Genomic DNA, 6,751 nt, shown 5'->3' with positions numbered 1-6,751 from the left:
TCTCTCTCTCTCTCTCTCTCTCTCTCTCTCTCTCTCTCTCTCTCTCTTTCTCTCTCTCTCTCTCTCTCTCTCTCTCTCTCTCTCTTACTTGTTCAGTCTGTCGTCATTTCGCTTGATAGCCAATGGTACATATTTGTTGTTATTTCGGCGAAAAGAAAAATCAATTCGTTGTGAAGGGCTCTCTTCTTGCATGGAATACTATGTATGCTTCTAATGGAAATCCGAGTAATAAATTGGATTTCGTTTGCGAGCAATACAAGTGCAATCTCGTTCCGACAAACGTAAAAATAATCAAATTAGTACGTTGTCAGCAGCACCGAGATAACATCAGCGCTGTTTGCTTCACTGAGTTTAATTATTTCTCTATGTCTACGAAGACCAGAGAGAGAGAGAGAAAGAGAGAGAAAAACACGTCAATTTGGCTGTGATTTGCCGCAAAGCCACAACAAAGGCTCAGTTATTTTTTTATTGTGTGTTTGCCGACAATCGACTTGGTTTTGACCACCTGAATCAATTAAAACTAGAAAAAATGACTGGCATTATCAATGGATCTCATCGACATTTCATCGAATTTGGAGAACAATAATTTTTATGAGGTTTCGTGTTATTCAGACAAATGAATCACACAACACACACGACACATTACTACAACTAATGGAAATTTGATTAAAATTTGTCATTAGGTCATCGACATAAATAACGATCAGGCAAATTGTTGTCGAGGCTTTTCTACTCAAAATGTCTAGTGCCGCCACTGGAAATGTCACTCGGAATTTTCGACTTTGTTGTGGTTTTTAAAACAAACTGCGCTCCCAATCAATTTAGATAATGGACTTCAGAAGGAAAAGAAAGCACTTGCTCAAAGAGGGCCACAAGCACACGTACAAAGCAATTTGAGCTGTGGGCATCAATGTCGTCATTGATGAAGGCAATTTTACTAACGAGAAATAACAATAAAATAAAAAGTGTTGCGGTATCTTTGTCACTGCCCGAATTTTTCCAGTCTCCGATCTGATACACCGTTACCTTTGTCTTTTTTCAGAGCAAAAGCGCCGAATCATTGAGGCGAAACAAACATTCGTGACCCAATCGTCGAATAAAAACACATTAACCAAATGCACTTTTGCGCTTACATGAGCACACAGCCACAATACTCTATCTTGAAATTGTTCGGCTCTGTCAAAATACCTTATTCGACAAATGAAAAGCAAGAGAGAAAAAACACCGCAGACACCATTACATTTTCAATATGATATTTATGTTTCGAGATGCTGTTCGAGTGCGGCTTTTGCGCCGTATTTTGGACCAGCAGTAATAATAAATCAACGTAATTTCCGTCGTTTCTGGACAGTTTCACGTGTCTATGTGCAAATTTATTTGACAGCTCCGATTTCGTATCTTTTGTAATAATATCGTTTACGGTGCGATGACTTTCACGAAAACATATCCCGTTTTTCACCTCATAATAGATAAAGAAAAACGTATTTATTGCCCTTGGGCTCGAACAGAAAAAAAACGAGAAAATAACGATAAAATTCTTCAAACGCTTTTCATCATTGTTTTTTTTTCATCCCCTCAAATTCGAATTTATTTTCTGTTTTATGTTTCTTTAAATTCTTAAATCAATTGCGACAGATGCGGTACATTTCGGCGCTTATTCTTGAATAAAATACAACGAAATGGTTTTTTTTTCGCCGCTGCATAAATATTTGGAGTGGGACACAACCATGAGCAGGTGAAATCGCTTCAGAGGCTTGAGAGCGATAAAAGAAAATCACTTGTACGCTTGATCATCAAGGGTGGCGGCAATTCCGAATTTGCTCTTATCACTTAATGCGACGTATTTTTCCATCATTTACGGTGTGCTCCGACGTCTTCACTTACACTGATAAGTACAAAGACATCCTGCACACCGACGGAAACGGGGGATAATATTTTCGTGTTTATTCAATATTATCAAACGAATGGCAGGACATCCCTAAGACAAGATACTCTCGCTCTCTCACTGCCGTCACCGCTTCAACCAACGAATAAATATTTAATCGGAATAATAATATTATTTTTCCATAATGTTTGCATCGACGTGATTACTGCCATACTCCAAAGGGGATTGTTCAGGTAATTTATAATCTGCATTTTATGAAAATGAAAAAGTATCTTTCACCCACAATTAAGTCTTTCGAGCACCATCATTTTACATTTTGTAATGAAAGTCGTTGGTCGGGAAAAATTTTTGAAATTGATGATCTGGGCAATAGAGCTGTTGAGCAACGACCACTTGAATCAAGAGAATTGAGTTTTTCTCGTCTGAAGACATTTTTTTTTTTTCAGTCTTTTGAAAATGAAAAATTTGTCCATACTTTAGTCGATATGATTGAGTTGTAGAGTGGGTTTGAAATCAACCACAACTAACAGTGTAATAAATCAATTAAAACTTTTGACCAAAGTTGATCGTTGGCACTGTCGATGGTCGAACGGAAGAGTGAAAGAAAAAAATCACTGGAGGAAAACTATTTCAATCAATTTCCTTGTTGTTTGTGCGCCCGGCCAATCGAATATTGTATCGAATTCGCCAATACTTGCCGCACATCGTACAATGAAACACAATTCACTCAACGGGAAAAATTAACAAACCAAAAGTTAGTCGAATAAAAGGTATTAAAACGACGCCGGAAAACTCTTTTCACCATTTTCGCATCACAATTCACCGATTATTTTCAATTGAAACGAAAACTTTCATTTATTTGGAAATAAAGTCGGTGGCAACAGAAAAGAAGAAAAGGAAATATCATTAAATGAAACATCGACTCACTGCATTTGCACTACTTGCCAACTGCATACGTATCGCAAACGGGAGGACGGGGAAGGGGGCATAATGGCTTTAAAAAAAAACTTAAATGTTGGGAAAATGTTTACGTATCAGATGTCATAAAATGAAAAACCATTAGCCAAATCACTGATCAAATACTCGAAATCTCTTTCTCTCTCTCTTTGCAAAGTAAATGTTTGTATTACTTACACTGCATGGCATTGGCAAACCCAAGTACAATGTAAATAATACCAAATGGAGTCGATGCAATCAGTTATAAATTATCGTAAAAAAGAAGAAGACAGAACGAAGAAAAAGAATTACGTGAGGGAAATGTGGCGAATACACATTGAATGCATTTTGATTTGGCATTTTACTTGTAATATCCCATAGAATGTCATGCATTTCAGTCGGAATTTTAGTATCGAAATAAAAAAATTGCGATTGAACAAAAGGAACGAATTTAAATGGTACAAAAGAATGCTAGGGATTTCCAATGGGATGTAGAAAAGTAAGAGCGAAAACAATTTCTCCATAGTCATGGTCATAGCCACATAGGTATTGAATGGCATAGTTTTAATAGCTTGCCAACTGATATTCGACAAGCCAATGATGCAAACTAGCTGTATGTGATATACGTAAAGCATTTATGTCACAACTAACAGCGCCATCTAACATCGTAATGGAATTATTCCAATGGATATTTCTTTTTTTATTAGCGAATATTCACTTAAAAAGTGCAAAAAATAAAAATTGATAGATCAATATGTAGAAACTTTTAATTTGTGTGAGATTAATATTTTAATATTGTAGGGAAAAATTTAAAATTGAAATTATTACTTAGTCACTTCACTTGTGTACAAAAGTTCAAGTTTTAGTGCTTTGGGTAAAGCTATTGAATGAACGTTAGCAACTTCATGTATGTTTACATTCGATGACAGCTGTCAGTGATACATTGAAATATTTACGGGGTTATAACGTAAATGATGTTTCCACTCGCGAACAATATTTATATAGTAATGTTTTCATAAATGTGCATAAATTCAACAATCCTGTGGCATAATAATAATTCCAGACATGGATTTTAATCTGTTAAAACTACGGTGATACTGACTGACTCAATAAACCGACTGACTCAGTAAACCACGGTTTTCAATGACGTTTAACAAATGAAGAAATGAATTTTATGATATTCTATCATTTTTGCAAGTATGCGATGAAAATTGTGTGAAAAAGATGCACAAAATATGTTGTAAGTGCTGTTTGTGGTAATCAAACATGAAAATGTTCGTGATCTAAACAATACCAACGATGAATTTTTCATGCCGCAAAAGAACGGCAACCTAACCTCCAAAGTTTAGCGGCTCTATGATTGCACCGACTCAATCAAAATATTTCATACTGCGCATTTTTTTCTCATTAATTTGAAGAAAATTTTTATTTGACCAAATTATTTTTATGAAACAAACTCAGGTTTATATTTTTATATAAAACATATTCGAAAAAACCATGGGAGATTTATGTCTTGGGCGTTAGCACTACAAATTCTTCCAATAAATTTCCTTAGTTTCGGTTTAATGAGTCATAGATATGGTTTCCGGAGTAAGTCGTTAGTCGCATATCAATAATTGTTGTGAATCCAATAAAAATCAGAATTATAGAAATAAACTGAAATAATCATTGATTTCTTATGAATTTCCTTTTTTACCTTATCAATTGGATACTTATGGTTTGGGCGTTAACACTACAAATGCTAGCATTGATTCAGGTGTTAGCCTTTAGTCAATGTTCGATGTGAACTCAACAAAAGTCAAAATTACTGAAATAATCATTGGTTTATTATAGCATTTTTTGCTTACTTTTATTTTCAGAAAATCAATGTAAAAATGTTGTTCTTTACGCATAATTATACATAAAATAAAGTCTGCAATTCGATAATTTGAAACTCCAAAGTACGCGCCATCACCACTGACTTTGACAGCTATGGGATTGAAGTATCTACCGTTTTTGAATTGTATTATTTTTTATTACGAAGTTAAACAAAATTTAGATCGAGTTTTTCTCAATCAAGGAAAAATGCATATTCTTATGACTCATTAAACCGAATCAGAAATAAAAGCAATCGCAACATTTCAATTTAACGGATGGATCAAGCGTTTCGAACGTCTGAACGTTTGATCGTTTGAACGTTTTTTTAATGTTTTGAAGCTTGACCGTAAGCATCATAGCTTTCTTCTAACGATTGTAGATGGCGCTATTCTTGTGCGTGTCACTTAATTTGCCTCATTGGACAAGCTAAACCATGAATTGAATATGCAATCTCACATATTTCTTGCATAATTACTTGGAACATTTTACCATGGATGCATTTGGATTGTGGCGTAATCATTGTGCAATAGGCACATTTATTCGGAAACCAAACATAAATGTTGCATTAACTTGATATATTATTCGAAATTAAAGTCGATGCAAAATTATTTATACCACATTTTCGACTCTTCCTTTAATTTTATTTGGAAAATTCGCTATATTCGTCATGAACGAAGGTTGAAGGCAGAACCCAGATCCAGATTTCAAAATCATTTTTGAAATTTCTAATAGCACAATAATCAATCGATCTCTTTTTTAACCAAAACAAATATTTGCTTAATGTGTTTTAAGATTCAACCTTCTCTTTTACAAATACTTTTCGTCCAAACTGGGCTTTTCCGAATTTTCGTTGTCATTTTTTCTGAATTTAACTTCAATCCAATTCACTTTTCTTGAACAAAAAAACATGAATTATGCTCAGCTCATTGATTTCAGGTTTTTTGAACACATCAAAAATCATCCGATTCACTTCTCTTTCCCTTGCAAGTCGAGTCTTTATGCACTGTCTTGCGTTCATTATTCAGATATCGAATCGTAAATAAACGGACAAAAAACTTCGGTACGGTGAGAACGAGTTGTGGAAAATGTTGACATAAACATAAATCCTGTTGGCAGTTGGAAGAAACCGCATTAAAAAAATATCAAACAACACAACGATAAATTCGATGTCAGAACGATTTCAAAGTTCAGCTGGACAGTGTTTTCTTTTTTTCTAGGATAAATTTATGGTTGCCCATAAAATAATCAACGATATTATCTGCATCATGTTTACTTGAAACTAAACACTATCAACACATTACAAAGCCAGCGCCATTGAGCGGAAAAGTACAAAAATTAGAGATAAAAGAACACGACCAGCGAATGAAAATCAAATGAGAAGTGAATTTTGTGCAAACTAAAGTTAGAATGAGAATGAAAAACGACAAAAAACAAGATAGAGAACGCATGGATGTTTCTATCTCGATCGATGAGTTCATGAATTGTATGAGCCAGCCAGCAACAAGCTTGTGATGATGGAGTTTTTTAGCTGTTGACATCAGTTGGTATGACAGTGTTTTTTATTTATGAAATTCATAATTCAATTAAAAGCCGATTGTGTTGATTAATTTGGTGGCACTGTAATAAATAACACTTCGCAGCGTTGAGACAGCGAAAAATTTTGACAGAAGCCAAAACCAAGAAGGAAAGCGGCCAAAGGAGAAAAAAAACGTCGACAAAATTTTGTAATTTGGTTTGTGTCATTTGAAAACATGAAATGGGCTTCACTCGAATATAATAAGATATTGCGTCAAAAACAATGCGCACGCTGTTCCATGGTATTTTATACATGCCATTAACATATTAGAACAATTTTAACTAATAATTATAATTAATGAATATGCGAGCCAACCGAAAGAGAATTATTTCACACGAAACTTTTGTCGATGTGACGACGGCACAATGGTTTCCGGGGGTCACATCGTGCCACACTTCTTTTTCTCTCTATGTCAACTGCAAAATTTTGTTACGATGACTTAATAAAACTTTTAATTACATCTTACCCAGAGAGTGTTGGCTTGTCACGGCTGGCTG

Source organism: Sitodiplosis mosellana, unplaced genomic scaffold (assembly GCF_009176505.1).
Source record: "Sitodiplosis mosellana isolate CC-2019 unplaced genomic scaffold, AAFC_SMos_1.0 Smas_scaffold_3, whole genome shotgun sequence".
Lineage (NCBI taxonomy): Eukaryota > Metazoa > Arthropoda > Insecta > Diptera > Cecidomyiidae > Sitodiplosis > Sitodiplosis mosellana.
Note: the sequence above shows the minus strand (reverse complement) of the source record.